The sequence below is a fragment of the Camponotus vicinus genome, unplaced genomic scaffold (assembly GCF_025532165.1).
Source record: "Camponotus vicinus isolate PSW18456_S1 unplaced genomic scaffold, iyCamVici1.0 SCAF_9, whole genome shotgun sequence".
NCBI lineage: Eukaryota > Metazoa > Arthropoda > Insecta > Hymenoptera > Formicidae > Camponotus > Camponotus vicinus.
The window spans coordinates 14,789,394-14,805,765 of NW_028141981.1; the positions used below are offsets into that span (position 1 = coordinate 14,789,394).

Consider the following 16,372-nt stretch of genomic DNA (forward strand, 5'->3'; position numbering starts at 1 on the left):
ACATAAAAAAAATCTATCGTAATAAAACGTGGAAATCCAATAAAATAGAATGAAGTAGATTAAATATCATAAATTTTGAAATGAACTGAGACAGTTATCGAATTATCGAAATATCAATCGATGTCTATGAATTAAACAATACTATGATTCGATACATAATTTAATCCATTCATAGCTAACATTCATATTTGAAAAAAATATAATTATTTATAAAAGAATGTATGCATTCTTTTTTTGAAGTCCCAAATAGATTATATTAATTTACAAAGTAATGCAGATAAACTATGATAATTACAGTAGCATTAATCTAATCTTGAGAAAATAAAAAATAATTATTGTTTAATTCAAACTCTATTACATTACAAGTGATAATATTTAATGGACTGAATTAATCACGATAATTGAATGCTTCATTGTCATATCTAAATCGAGATACTTTGCTCTATAGGGCAAAGAATATGAAGCAATTAAAATAAGCCACCTAAATTTTCTGTAGGTTTTTTATTTTTAATAATAGAAAAAAGCGCTTTAAACGAAACTTGTTTTGTCGCAAGAGGGATATTCGAAGATGATGTAATTTTGGTTGTAAGCTGGAAAGATAAAAATATATATATTTCAAATTTATTAATTATTTAATCTCTTCTTAAGTGAGAATGTATTTTTCAATATATGCTATAGCAATGCAACACCTATTTACGGCAAACTGATACAAGAGTCACATTCGCGCCTGTTTATGTAATACATATGAATGAACTATCAGACGCAAGTGTTCGGTAAACGCAGCGAATGGTACGTAGCATATGTGAATGGCGCACCTGTGAATGGAATATCTGATTTTAAATGCGATTGGTCCATACAAACAGATGCTGTAATAGTGTTTCACACTAACTTTCGACGGAAACAGGTACTAATACGACACTGCGATAAATAATTGTCGAATCTCCGTGATTTATTACATTTTTTAGAAAAACGATTGAAGAAATATAGTTTCACGTGTATTTTTCAGAATTTTCACTATTTTTCTTTTACTTTATCGAATCTTTTTATAGTTTTCTTGTAAAAAACTATCTATAAACATATACTATCTATTTTGTGCGAATATATTTTAATAAACAAATTTCAATTAAGTATTATATTACTAAATATAATCTAATACTAATATATTCATTAAATAATAATATATATTTATAAAAAAAATTGTTTGATACAATGTGGATCATTTACAAGCGATAATTTATTTTTTTATTTTCCGCTACTCTTTTCTCTGATGTCATATGACGTCTAAGAACTATATAATAAATAAAATGTATGATGCTATATATATAATACAATGCAATACATTTATTACCAAATTTAATCCTAATTGTTAGCATTAACTATATTCGTTATGAATATGCAATTTCACCACACAATGTGTATTTGAGTGAAATTTACTCACAATAGTTGTCAAAGTTATACAGAGATGTTTAGTAATTCGCATCTCGCTCTCTGCAACCTTTCGATTCTGCGAGGAGACCGCAAGGTTCGGGTCTGGAGGGAAGAATGGAGTTGACGAAAGCGTTAAAATGAAATATTTGCGGTTCAAGAAAAGAAATTACAGCCACCATAATGCATCATCCGACCCGCAATGGTACATACGTTGTAAATACATAGGTAGAAAGTTTCTCCTAGAAAGAGCGAAAGTGATTGTGACTCTGAGACAAGTCAAGATCGTAAGTTCGCACAGTACATAAACTACCCTCGAACGCGAGTTTTTTTTACTTTTCAACTAAAAGACATTTCTCTTCTTAATTTACATCTCTAAAACGTTTGTTTAAAAGACGCGAATTATCTTTTATATCATTCGATATCATTAAACATTTCTTGTAAGACTTTTCTATCAATTTATAAACTTGTCGATATGTATCTACGTTTACAGAAGCAGAGAAAGAGATTGCAAGGCGATTCAATTCGCAATCAATCCTTTCATAAACGCGAGATGTAACAAATTTATTTCTAATAATGGGAAACCATTGTGGTTTAATGAAATATAAGAGCTCCTTTACGTACATTTATATCGTTTATATTGTTTACTCTCCTGCTTGCAATTTAATTGCCGCATATTTCACTTGGTTGATCATATAACGTAAATTACGAACCGTAAAATAACGAATTGAAGAAAAATAAGAGTTCTTTCTAATTAGCAATTTTTAACTCGTACAAAGAATCCATAACCGTATTTACAATTTGACATGTAATTAAAATTATATTAAAATTATACGTATAATTACATTAAAGTGGCATAGAAAATTCAGTTCCGAAAACTACACAATGTATTTAAAATAAATTTTAAAAAAGAAAAATATGGAATATATGGGCTGTTATGACGATAAGCGAAAAAAATTAATCGATTGCACGATGATTCATTCATGCATTCGTTTTATATTCTCTCATGTACGAGAGAAAGAAAAGGATTCGCTCAAAATTTACGTTGCATTGTCGTTTCGAAACTAGCACAGCATGATATTTTACGCGCATTTACGAGCGGTTGCAGCGTGTAGTTTCGACTTGATCGTTAATGTACAGCTCGTGCATCAGCATTAAACCGTGGTATACCAATACAGGCCCCGTCGGAAGAGACAAGTGCATTGTTAACGCTGGCTCGCAATGAGTAACAATAGCGGAAGCCACCCTGCGAATTAGTCGCCGCAGAGTGTTTCGCCGCACGAGTCCCTAGATTAGGCGCAGGTGTAATAAGTCAAACTGCCCGACGTTTGTTTCGTGCATAATCCTGCATTGCGCGATACCGTGATATTTTGCGCGCTGCGCTTGCAAATTGATCGGGGGAAAAGTTCAAACACATCGCAAGCAATAATTACATAGAAAAAAAATGTAATTTCTAATTAAGAACAAGAGAGTCCTTTAATTTAAAAAATAGCGTATTAAATTTATAATTTAAAATATAAAAACTTTATGTGGTAAATTCTGTCGTATTTCTAAGAAATGTCCCGAAAAAGAAGATATAATCATATTTTAATCCTCGCATGGCAGCTGAATCAATTATAATATAATATGATATATAGTTATCCGTTGTAAAATTTCTTATATCGCAGAATAAAATTGTATAATAGAATTTTATATATATATATATATATATATATATATATATATATTTAATATTTAATATTTTCTTACAAATATATTATTCTTTTGAAGAAATACTAGTAATAATCAAAAGAATAAGAAAAATACTGTCAAAATAAAAATTAGTGATATTTCTGTTCAATGCACGTATAAAATATTTATTTCGATGCATGAGTTTTTTAAAATGTTCATGAAAAATACAGTATCCGTCCCGTCGGCGGATTGATTTATTACTAATTTATTATATTGCGATTAATTTATTATTATTTATTTCAATTTTTTAAAAGAGATGCTCAATAATTTAGCAAAAAACCATTGAAATAGAAAAATGTAATAATGTAACTTGACAATATACAATATAAAAGTAGAACTATAAAATGTAATCATAAAAATTTAAAAAAAAAATTCTGTGACAATAATTTACGCAAATTTAAAAGACGCAATATACAACTGCACAATGCTACATCGCGAGAATGCAATCTCTTTCTATATCTCTATTTTTCTCTTTATTCTCTAAATGGCGCACATCGAAGTCGATGAGGTCAATTGTCAATATTTCCCTCTCTATTAGCGGATACGATTCGTTAGGTTCATATAGACCATTCGCCACAGTTACAGCAGTTTTTCGCGTTAATCTTGTGAAACTATATATTCCTCGCAAACTGATATTTTTAATCAATTCCGCAGTTACATTGTTTTCGCATAATTCTTCGTATTTTTTGAAAACATGTATATTTCTCTGAGCTTAATATTTAATTTTATTGTAATATACGACATGTTTTTTTAAATATTTATAATAAATAAAATGGAATAATAAATAAAAGAATTTTATGAATAAAATCTTTTAATATTTTTAGAAAATAAAAAAAGAAAGAGAAAGAATTAGCCTTTAATAGAAAAAAAGCTATTCTTATATTGCAATATTTATTTAAAAAATTCTCGAGATCTCGCAGTTACTGCGCATCGCGCTCTATATCCTAGTTAGATAAATATATACAGTCAGAGCAAGATTAAAAAATCATTTTAATAGCCAGCCATTCTCCATACAGCATCGTTTCTGGTATTTTGCACGTGGCAGTGATAAAGCACCTGTAGAATTAAGCGAGCGAAATGGTTCGCAATGTGAATAATGACGTGCTCTCTTCACGTACGCATTTCGCGTTAGATTTAATTAAATTTCCCGTCCTGTTAAAACTATCGTCTTTGCTTCCGAGCATTGTCACGTTTGTAAACATTGCGCAAACACGCTCAAATTATCCATGAATATACGTTAATGGGAGTAAAATTCTCAAGCTCATTAAAAATTAATTTTTTCGCAGTATTAATTTTCCTCCCTGGATATATTTGATATATAAATATTTCTTAGTCTTCAAGCTAAAAAAGCTAAAAAATTTTGATTTTGATTTTAATAAATTGTAAAAAAAATACTCTTTTTCTCCAACTGTATGATTCCTAAATAATCTATCACAATGAGTGCATATTGTCTGCTTTTAGTTTATAATTTGCAAGAGTGTGCCAAGATGTAACGTCGCCATTTATACGCATTACACACTTAACCTGCTGCGAGTGTCAAGTGCATGCCGCTGTCAACAGCAATGACGTAGCTTTCAGTACGAACGGTGATTAGGCGAACGAAGCTCTCGGATCGTGGCGTACTCGTTTCACGAGAGAGACACAGAGACACGGACAGAGGGAGAATGAGAGAGAAAGAGAGAGACATGTTTTGTTGCGCTTATCATCAACGCAGCGCGCATGTATGCGCGCACATGTGTGCATGACGCCGATAAGGGTTGCAGCACTCGAGACGTAACACGCTCACGATTATCATCCGCGTGAATATAATCGCCTGTCGGCGCGCGCGCGCGATTTTGCGTTCGTAGGATGTCGCACATGTACACATAATGCTTAAATAAATCTATTTTCATCCGACAACCAAGAGTGTCCAGTATTCGCGGCTGAAAATTGCGCAGCAATATTGAATTTTATATCTGGATTAATAATATAAATGCAGCTTGTTCATTTCTGCCGTTTGCAATGTACGAAATTATACATGCTATTCTTTCTCATTTAAACCCGCTTTAATGATCTATAATTTTTTTTACGATAAAAAGCATTCCCTTTTGTATATCGTGTAATGCATATATTTTCAAAAAATATGAATATCTAAAATACGTTCTATTTTTATGAAGCGATAGATTAATATAAATCTTACAATATTCAAATATGATTTCTGATTCAAAAATTTCTGATATTATGTATATTAATATATTACTACACTAAAAAAAAAATTCTGGGTAAATCTATGAGATACATTTAGTAATGCATTTTTTGAAATATTTAGTTTTTATCATCAAGTATGATAATAATAACAAAATATTTAGTAATAGTTATAAACATTTTCCAAAAATAGTTATAAATATTTTACGTTTAATTGAGTTCACTAAATATTAAAAATAATTAAATAATTTCGTCTTAATCACCTATACGTTTAGTTGAAACTATTTCACCACAGCGGTGGGTAACATTTATCAAGTTTGGATTATTATAACCAAGCCTTTTTTTCAGTGTAGTAATATATTATTATTAATATATATTAAATATGTTCTAGTTTATGAAGCAATAGATTAGTATAAATTTTGCAATATTCAAATATGATTTCTGCTTGAAGTTTCCGATTTATATATATTAAATGGAATATTTGTTACTATAATATACATATACATATAAATAGAATATTTGTTCCGACATTATACATTAAATAGAATATTTGTTACCATATAATATTATCATTATGTCCATAATAATCAAAGTACGGTTCTACTGTATTTCATACCAGTATTACAGACATATTACAGATAGCATAATTTTGTGGATCATGCAAAGCAAAAGCTTTTAAACGAATTTTCAATTACCGTATCAGATTTTATTGACGATGGTACATCGCAAGCGTCGAATAATTACGACAAATTTACCGATAGTTTATTTTAACGTAAATTTATATTCAATTACCGATAAGTTTGATTCGCGCATAAATCGCACGCACAACGCGATATCTCCCTCGTAACTTTACGGTAATTGAACTTGTACCAGTAACACAGAAAGGATTCGCTATCTAGTTTCTGACAAGGCAAAGAATTACAATTCGACGTGCCAATGGACGATGTGCATGATTGGCATGTAATTTCGATGTTTTGTATAACGATGCCAGTAACGTAGCTACGTGTAACTATTTAGCGTATCTTTTATTGCGTAAACGCCAAGGATGATCGATGTAGGCAGTCGTTGCATTTAAAAACACGCGCGAGAGGAGCAACCAGCTGTTTTCCGATAGTTTTCTATTGTGATCGAAGTTATGGTAATTCAGTGTAAAATCCTATCTCTCCTTTTCGGTCATTTATCTGCAATACTTTAGAGCGCGATAATCCTGCTTCAGTAACTTTCGATAAAACTTCTTGAAAAGCAAACCTAGTTTCTTAAGTTCTCACATTGAATATCGCGCGCGTTCGAGATATAAAATAGAAAAAATCTATCCTGCAGAAACCCATGATGTATTACAATAATCTTTGCAAGATTTATCTACATTTTCTAAGGGAATTATGTGTTTAAATTTTCCTAAAATAAATCTCTTTTTTTCTCGTTTCTAATCCACTTACTCCATATTTTTTTCACATATTTTTAAAATAAAATATATATCAATAAAGTGTCTCTTACTAACAAATAATATATAACTTATACAAAATTCAAATTAAATGATGTTAAACATATTTTTTAGATAGAAATAATCGAGCGATAAAATGCATATCTATATAAATTGCAACAATTGAATGCTCTACTGAATCCGCTTCTGATATTTATTTTTTATTACGATTCTTTCGCTCAAATTTGTCCAAAAAGAACGATAAGTTTGCATAACAGCCCATCTTAGCGTTTACGCCTTTCAAATGTTGACACCGGCGTCTGCAATGTTGCATATTTCATGCATTTTTCATCAGATTTTTATGCAATATCGTCATGCAAATGACACGAAGCGCACGGAAGAATCGAGAGTACCAACGATATCACTTTATGTAGCAAGCCATAAAAAGCGACTTCTCGTCGATGGATTGACAATCTACCGTGTCATTTATTTTCATTCTTTCTACTTGACGTTGCACGCGACAGTTTTTTACCTTTATATTGCGGAATATTTCTCCCTCTCTCTCTTCATCTATATGTATGTATATACATATTTTTTTTTAAATCAATGAACGACCAACAAACTATTTTGCAATTCACAATGCAAATAATTCAAATTGAAACAATTCAGATGTCGACAACTAAGCCAATTTTTAACGGGTGCTTTTTGAATATATATTTTCATGTGAAGGCAGATAAAAGTACGCAAAATATACTTTGTGATAATTTTAATGGTGTTCTGCGTCATTCCATTTCGATACGTAAGCGAAACCTGTGGTCTTTGAATTCCTCGAGCAACTCTGATCCTCGTCTCGCGAGATGATCGATATATTTACGAGAAAACTTGGCTTGACTGCGTCAACGAGATAGGAAACTTGGAACATGATGGAAGGCCGAAGACTAACAAACTAAGACTCTCAATAGCTCGAAAATTTCGATTTCTCGACAAATACACACGTGCAGACACGTACGAATCGACGCGAAATGAAGCATGCATTTTATATACGAAAATTCGAAATCCGCGTAATAAATCAAAGACGATATTATTGCGTGATTTGAAAATTTATAATGCGAAAGATGAATATTTTCCAGAGAAAATACCCGAACATGTCGACATTTTGGCTGGGCACCGTCGATTAGTATGCAAATGCCTTTAAATATTTGTAATCTCTCCAAAACGGTCGCGAAATCCACGCTAATGGGGATGTAAAAGCGGACAAAGAATGTACTCGCGATATTACACAATCATAAATTGCAAATATATATGGACGAATATGTTTTCGAAAGTTTGAATCTTTCGTTAAAAAATCGTGGATTATAAAAAAATAGAGATTATATTACAGTGCAATTTATATAACATGTGACTAAGAAAAATATAAATGGATGTGAACTTACGTTATTATATACATGTATTGTAACTTCCTTAAAACACGTATATTACTTATTATGCAAGATGCATAAAAGATGAGCTTTAAATGCACGATGGCAATAAAGTGATTTACCAAAATATTATTCGAACAAACAAGTTTATGATTTAGAATCTTGTTAAATATATGTGTATATTATACACATATATAAAGAGAAAGAGAGAAGGATATAAAATAGAAATATATAAATATAAAATAGAAATATATAATTTAAAAAGACTAAAGACAAAAATATAAAAATATACAATGCATGCATAACTGCTTAATCCTTAATTAAACAATTAATTAACATTAACATACTATGAATTAATTAAAATAATAATAACACTCAATAGATACTACTGTTTTAATACACTTTCGTTATACCATGATGCGCGTCTCTCTCTATCTCTCTCTCTTGCGAACTATAGCGAACGAGACAACGCACTTTTCCATTTCTTACATCCGACACTTCCCAACCGAGTATATCCAGTTTCTCCAGAATGAAAACTGCAAAACAGCGACGGTCGCCGGGCTTTTACGCGAAATAGAACACGCGGTGAAAATTCTTACAACGTTGAACGAGAAAGAAGAAAATCGCGCAACAATGGCGGTGAGGACGACAACCTCCGACCTATCGCTTTCACAACTCGCGACGTTCGATTAATTATTTCCACGAAACCCTTACTCTAAAGTTTTCCCCGCCATTTCTTCCCGAAGCCTTCTTGATGCCACGCGGCACGAAGGAGTTTCTTCGACAGTTTGAGACGACGCCTCGAACGGTTTGCACGTTTCTTGCTTTGATCATCGATCGTTACGCTGTTCGAAATGAGAAAAGTCTGACAGCGTTTTCCTGACACGACGACTACCTTTTGCCGACGCACATATTTCAAAGTTCAAATGAAATTCGATGTCGCAGCTGCAGCGATCTACATAGTACGACAAGCTCGTCATAGAATCGAGGAATTTTTTAAATACAGTTCTATTATAATACATTTTTTTATAAAGATTTCAAATAAATGTATAAAATATTATTTTCTCATGAATAATATCTGGCATTTCGAAACAGCGTAGTCCGTGTTTTCAGAAATACCTATTTGTCGAACAAATTTTTTTAATTTTATCTTTACATACGTTCTCGATATTAATTAATTTTCGACAGTTCATTATTTAAAATGAAACTCGGAATAAACCATTTTATTTGTCATTTTGTGAATCATGTGTGGGTATTCTGATTTTTTTTCTGAAATGTCTTTCGTATTATACATGTAAAATTATAAATGGAGAGAAATCACGAATTGTGTAAAATGTTTTTATCAGAGATTTTAAATTCAGAGAGCAATTTTCTCTACTAAAAAAAAAAACGTCATATTCTTTCGCAATCCCGAAACATTAATGCAATAGAGCGTTTGTCGTAAAGTCACGTATCCTTCGGTTACCGATCACCTGGGACTGGCACTTCTGGTTCCGACAAGTTCGGAGGCAATTTCGAAACTCCATTCTGGTGACATTCCGCCGTACGTTGCAGCGAGATGGCCGGATCGGTATAGTTATTGGCGTCGCTTGCATTCTCGAATTACCCGATCGCTTTTACGAGGTGGAACTGAGAGAGAAGGGAGAGGTGGAGAGGGAAAAGTAGGAGCGGTGCACGATGAAATAAATGACGTAAATAGTGAATGGCAAAATAGGTCAGGCAAGAGTAAATAAGGGAGAAATCGAGAAATCGATCAAGTAAATTCGAGGTGGAAATTACTAGGCGACAGGTTACAAAGCACAGACACACCGATGAGCACGTCACAATCGCCACGAACGCGATGGACGATGGTGCCAAATACTATCGATTGTTAAGTGCGGATAGAGACGACGTATAAATAAATGGGTCGAAAAGAACGCTCTCGGGAGCTGTTAAAACGCGGAATACATTCGTTTTGAAAGAAGTCGCGACTATTTACCATGAATATTCAGAGTTCTACTTCAAACCGCTGCTACAAACCGAATGATTCGTAACGTGTGTTCACATGAGTCGTCTGATGGAAAAACAAAACGTTTTGCGTGAATTTTCAAAAATTGCATAGCACTTTTTGCCGCTTGCGATAAATTTGAACAGAAACGTACATCAAATTTCTTTACAGTCTCTTGTCTTTTTCTCTTTTTTATTTCTATAAGCCAAAAAAATTAACGTAAATTATTACGTTAATTTTTTTGGCTTATAGAAATAAAAATAAGTAATATATAGTATAATAATAGTATAATAATAAGTAATAATAATAATGTGTGAATTTTATATCGTAAAACAAATAATACATTATATCGTAAAGCAAATAATCTATTTGAACGATCTATTAAAAACGATTAATCACTCCTTTAAAATTGAAAAATTACACCTCAGAATCGAAACTAACTAATAAATTGCTGTTGGCATGTATTACTCGAAAACTATAAATTTACATGGATGCTGCAATGTATTTACGATAATCTCAGAGTTAAACAGAATCTATACCTTCAGGATTCGAGTACATACGAGCAATAGATGCTAGAGGTAACAAGAAGTTTGAAACATCTAGCATCCCTCGGCAATGTTATTACTATTCCCGTTCGTAAGTATTTGAATTGTGTATTATTTAACAGATCGTTCATCTTTTATATTCTAAATGATTAATGCTAATTAAATCTATAAAATTATAAGATACATGTACGTGCAGCTTTATACTCTTCAGAATTAAGTACGTGTACATAGCAAGTTTTGTTTGAGCATAAATCACTTCTCTCAATATGCTCCTCTCTCATGAATATTAATAAAATCGATTATAAATACCATGTACAAGGTAACAGAGAGCTTTCATCTCCTTTATACTCTCTACATACATTTTAATTACGCGATGTTTATTTACCCCAATTCTCCCTTTGAAAATAGCCCTTATCTTCTTAAGCTCTCGAGATTACTAGACTTGATCGTACTTAAATAATTGGCGCGAGCAGATAGACATCGTTATGGAGAGAAAGCGACATTCGAGATGAAAATTGCTCGCGCAGGGACTTCTCCATCGACGTTAATAAGATTCGCGCGCGAATGAGAGAATAAATTCCAGATGCCTCTACGACTCAGCTTGAGTCTCAAAGGGTATCGATGTACACATCGTTTCTTGCAGGCGCTGCTTCTCGACAATCGAATGCCTACGCGCACGTAGGCTCGACACGCCGATCGTACGAAGCCACGATGACGCACACGTCGGAGCACGTATATATTTATTCGATTAAATCAAACCGAACGCCATGTTGCATCTCGTGGGGAAGCGCAAAGTTGCTCGAAATAATTCATGCAGCACAAAATTAATTACCATTCTACTTTTTACATCTGAATAATAGATCCCTTTATTCTAGATTACAGAAATAATTATAATTAGATTTTCGTAAATGCAATATGTGTAAACACACTGTACGGATGGAACAAAGAGAATGAGATGATTAACAGAGAGATATACAAATGAGATATACGAGTTATTGGGAGCCGTAAAATCGACAATTGCGCTGTTGGAATTAATGAATTAAGCTCCTTTACTAAAGCAAAGATTTATTGGCTTTACAAGGGGCTTTACCTATGTTTAGCAAAAATGACAGTTGGATTGCGGTTTGTTTTAACGAACGTGGCAAATCCTCCTTTCCCAGAGAAAATTTAAAGAATTTTGTTCCACTATTTTTAACATTAAAATCTTTCAATATGTCTCATTAAAAATATTTCAAAATGTCTCATCAATTACATTTCGATTGAATTAAACTTCAATTCGAGTAAATTAAAGGGTTCGTTAAACTGTGTTTACATAATTCCATAACAAATCTTTACTTTTCAATATATAGCTATCTAATTAATTAAAATGGTAATGAAATTTATTGAGCAAAAATCAACCTTAAAATCGCGCTCGAAAGATACGCATCATTTCTACCGCTCTACATTTTTCGGAAACATTCCGTGTACGCGAATGAGAAACGAACGAACGGAGCTTTCTCTTCCTTCATGCCTTAAGCTGACTTTCAGCTCGACGCTCTGGAACTAAGTTTTTCGCGAAAGAGATGGATTTACGATGGATTTCTCCCTCAACTATTTTTCCCAACCCGGGGTCAAAAAATTCATCCGCGTCAAACCCCCCGAAAAAAAAAACGTAGAAATGCACGAACATCGTGATGTACGATCGTTACCAGATTTCAATCTTTATCCGTAATCCGGATGCGCGTGGGCACAAAAATTGTGTTATTGGCAATTCATTAATAACGCGATTAACGCGATGCGAATCCGATGCAGACTGTGCATTTCCCTCTCCCTTCCGCCCCCCATCCGCTCTAGCTTATTGCGCGTTTTCCAACGAAAAATATGGCTCGAATACTGATTACATGTCCACGTGATTAGTAGAGCGCAACTGCGATTATTATACGTCATGTGACGGAACGAAAACGGGATATTGCTGCTCGATAATATTGAAAACATTATTGGATCGATGGCAAACGAATCTCCAGCGATATGCGTGCGCGATATACGTGTTTGTGCGTTCCTTTAACTGGATATCAAATGATATTACAGCGATATGACCGCTAAAGCGTGATTCGTAATTTTCCAAAGTTTAATTTATCGTACTCTGCTAATGCTGAATAATTTTCTGTTCGTTTATTGCAGCAAACAGAAAGAGAGAAAGGGAGAAAGAGAGAAAGAGATAGATGTGGGAATGCGAGAAGAGAGAAATATTTTTACTTTTGATGCGCCAGCAAGCTCGAAAAATAAAGCTCGAAAAAATTTGCCAATATTGTATTCAACTTGTGTTATACTACCGTAAACGCAATTTTATTCACGCGAAACGCGATTACTTATCACCGATAGCAATCTTACCTAGAGAGCCGCGGAAATTTAACTTTCAAAATAAATTGTCGGTACTTTCCGAACTTTGGCTCCGACTGACAATGAGATATTGAACGTCGCGGCAAAATGCAGCCGCTTTCGCATTCGTAAGCACAAGTTGACGTCAGTCAGAGGCTGGGACTGAAATTAGAGAATGCAAATAACGTGCAAACAACTAGATAATACACTATATCGGTCTGACGGCCAGGCGGCATTAACGAACAGTCCTTCAGAAATCCGGTCAAACGTGATCCGGCGCGACAACAAAAGAAGCGATCGTGCCAGTCAATCAACTTCTTGCTCAAATCGATCGGAATCGTCATGCGAATTGTCCTCGAAATCGATTCTGTCACTGTGATTTTCTAACATAATTTCAGGACGCCGCTGGCGATAATTTTATCGACTAATAAATAAAAACATTTTTCAAATATTTAGATAGAATATGTGGAAAATAAAAATCTAATAGGATAGATAAACAAGATTCTTCGCATCCTATGAAAAATAAAAATGTATACGAATAGCAATAATGCGATACGAATGTATTTGTTAAAATGTAATACAGTTACACGAGTTAATTGTGATTTTATAATTGATGAATTCGATAATTAATTTTTGCGACGAATAACGCGCGAAATCGTTCAGCACATTTTTATCTATTACTTCAACATGTTCGGTCCAATTTAAAATTATTAATATTAATTACCAGGCAAATCACAGCGTGTGTTCCGATGATATTATATGCACGCTATTGGTATCTTGCGAAATGTTTTGCCGCAATCACGTTTTCGTCGAATTAACCACCGTAGATATGATACGTGATAAACATTGAATAAGATTCAAGTCGCAAGGAAATACGAGAATAAAAGGTCACAGATAAGAGAGCGTATAATATTACTGATATTTCCTGAGATAAGAAGCAACCAAATCAAAAGATAGAATAAAACAAAGATCGAGTGCTTTCACGTATATATTAAAAAGCGCAAAAAAAAATGGCATAGAGTTATGTCAAAGGGCACATGTCGCGAAATTGTCATTAGTTATAAACAAGGTAAAGGGTATTTCTTACATCTACAGATATGCATATCAAAATTTTTATTTATGAACCGAATATTTTTATGCTCGATACTCTTCTCTCTCCTATATTTCATCGTGATATATACTTTCCTCATATATTTCACTTGATCCCGATGGTCACTCGTGCGTAGCAGAAATAATACACTCGATGAAACCCGGGACAGGGAACAAACCGGGGGACGCCTGCATACGCGGAGAGATTCGCGTTATCGCTTCTATTGGTCTTCCGCTTTCTATTCTTTCTTGCTGCTCGTTATTTCGAGGCGTTCAGTTTCCAGCGTACGCGCTTCGATAACAGAAAGAGTTGACGTCACGCACGCACGTGTCGCACACCGCCATGACTGGAAACGTCGCGACGACTCGCAAAAGAATCGCGCTCGGCGACCGTTTTTGTTTTATTTACATACGTAACCGCGCTCCGCACATAATCGCGGTAGTTCGGGGCACTTGCGTTTGTATGCAAATGGACCTTTGCTCGCGCGCTCGCCATTTATTTCGCGCTCCTAAACGTCTATGTCGTGAAATATGCGCGGCGCTCTAAAGTGTATTTTCGAGCGGAAAATAAATTTTGCGCCGACTTTCGCACACGAAAACGCGAAATATCCGTGGTCTCAATCCACGCTGTTCGGATCAACAGAGATCGGATACATCGGATGTCAATTGCTGTCGATGCACGGTGATATGTGAGACACGGAGACCGAAATACATAGAATAGGACTGTCGCGTTTTGCGTTACTTTCACGGAATTGTAATTGACAGTTGAAAGATTCGACATACAAGTTGTAATATACAGTAATAATAATTTATCATGCGCATTGCCCGAGAGATGTAATAATCGTTTATTTTAATAAAATTTTTCATGGACGTTTATCTTTATGATTATAGAGATATATGGATCATAAATAAATCTCCCCCTGGATTTATGATTTTCAAAATACGGGAAATGATTTATTTATTATGCTCAACGGGTTTATTTTCAAAATTGCATTCATACATTCTAAGCGCAATAATAATAAGCATAATAATTGCAGCATATCGAAACCAAATTATCGGATTACAATTTACTTGATTTTCGATTAATCTGATATGCGGTAAAATCAGATTATTTGAAACACTGGCTAATCTCAACGCGATGATTATGCAATGACAACAAAGTCGAAATATGGTTGAAAAAAAATTCGACAATATAAAATATATTCCCTTTAAAAATGGATTGAAGAAATTGATTGAAATGAAAAGATAAAAAAAATAGCTGTTTTTTTTTTGTATAATTCGTCATTGAAAACTGTTACTGGAAATCGATCAATTTTTTTGATTATCGGCTAATCGAATAACAATAATTTCAATAGAAAATAATAAAGCATTTACCGTTATTTTGCCTTTGCACAAATCATCGAATAGGATCAAACTGTTGACTTTAAAGAAATTTTAAAGAAACATTATCACTAAATATTTATAGAAACTAACATTTAAACTCTATTCACTTTTCAATCGACCATAATGATTTTAAAATTATTCTTTGCATTTTAAACACTCTGTATATTCAATTCCACGTCAAATAATCGAGTATAAATAATTAAATTGATTATTTATAAAAGATATAAAAAGAATCAGCTGACATAAGCAAATGTAAATGTTTAGAAATATTTAGCTTTTGTGTGTGAAAAAATACGCGAACATTTAATCTCTGTCACTAACATCGTATTAGAAACATAAATCTGACAGGTATACATTAGTAAAGGTCAATTCTAAACCTTACTTAATATCACGATTATAGCTCGACTTGCACAATCGTAATTCAATAGTATAATTCAATAGTATAAGATGATTTTCTTATATAAACACAAGAAATATATTGCTAATGTTAAAATTCGATTTTAAATTGTATTTATTTAATAATGTGCATTTGTGTATAATTTAAATTTAGTACAATAATCGCGCGAAATTATAAATATCGAATTATTAACGATCAATCCAAGTCTCAATTTATGACAATCTAATAAAAGCGATCCGACTTAACCGCCATGATGAAAATCAATCAAATGTATATTCATTATAGTAATTTACTACTGAACGTGTAGAAAAAGTACGCAGAGGTACACAATCAATCACGATATCGAAACGCTCGTGAATCATTTATCGATGATCGAAATTATTGTTTTATTCCAAATCGTAAAAAAAAAAAAAAAAAAATACGTCGTACATCACG

The 16,372-nt window shown here is 33.1% G+C and overlaps 1 protein-coding gene across 2 annotated transcripts in view; it reads right to left on the reverse strand.

Annotated features, from left to right (window-relative positions):
* LOC145976969 (RNA binding protein fox-1 homolog 2) overlaps positions 1–16,372 on the reverse strand; it is a 252,944-nt gene that overhangs the window by 235,390 nt on the left and 1,182 nt on the right. The gene's annotated exons all lie outside the window — the stretch shown is intronic.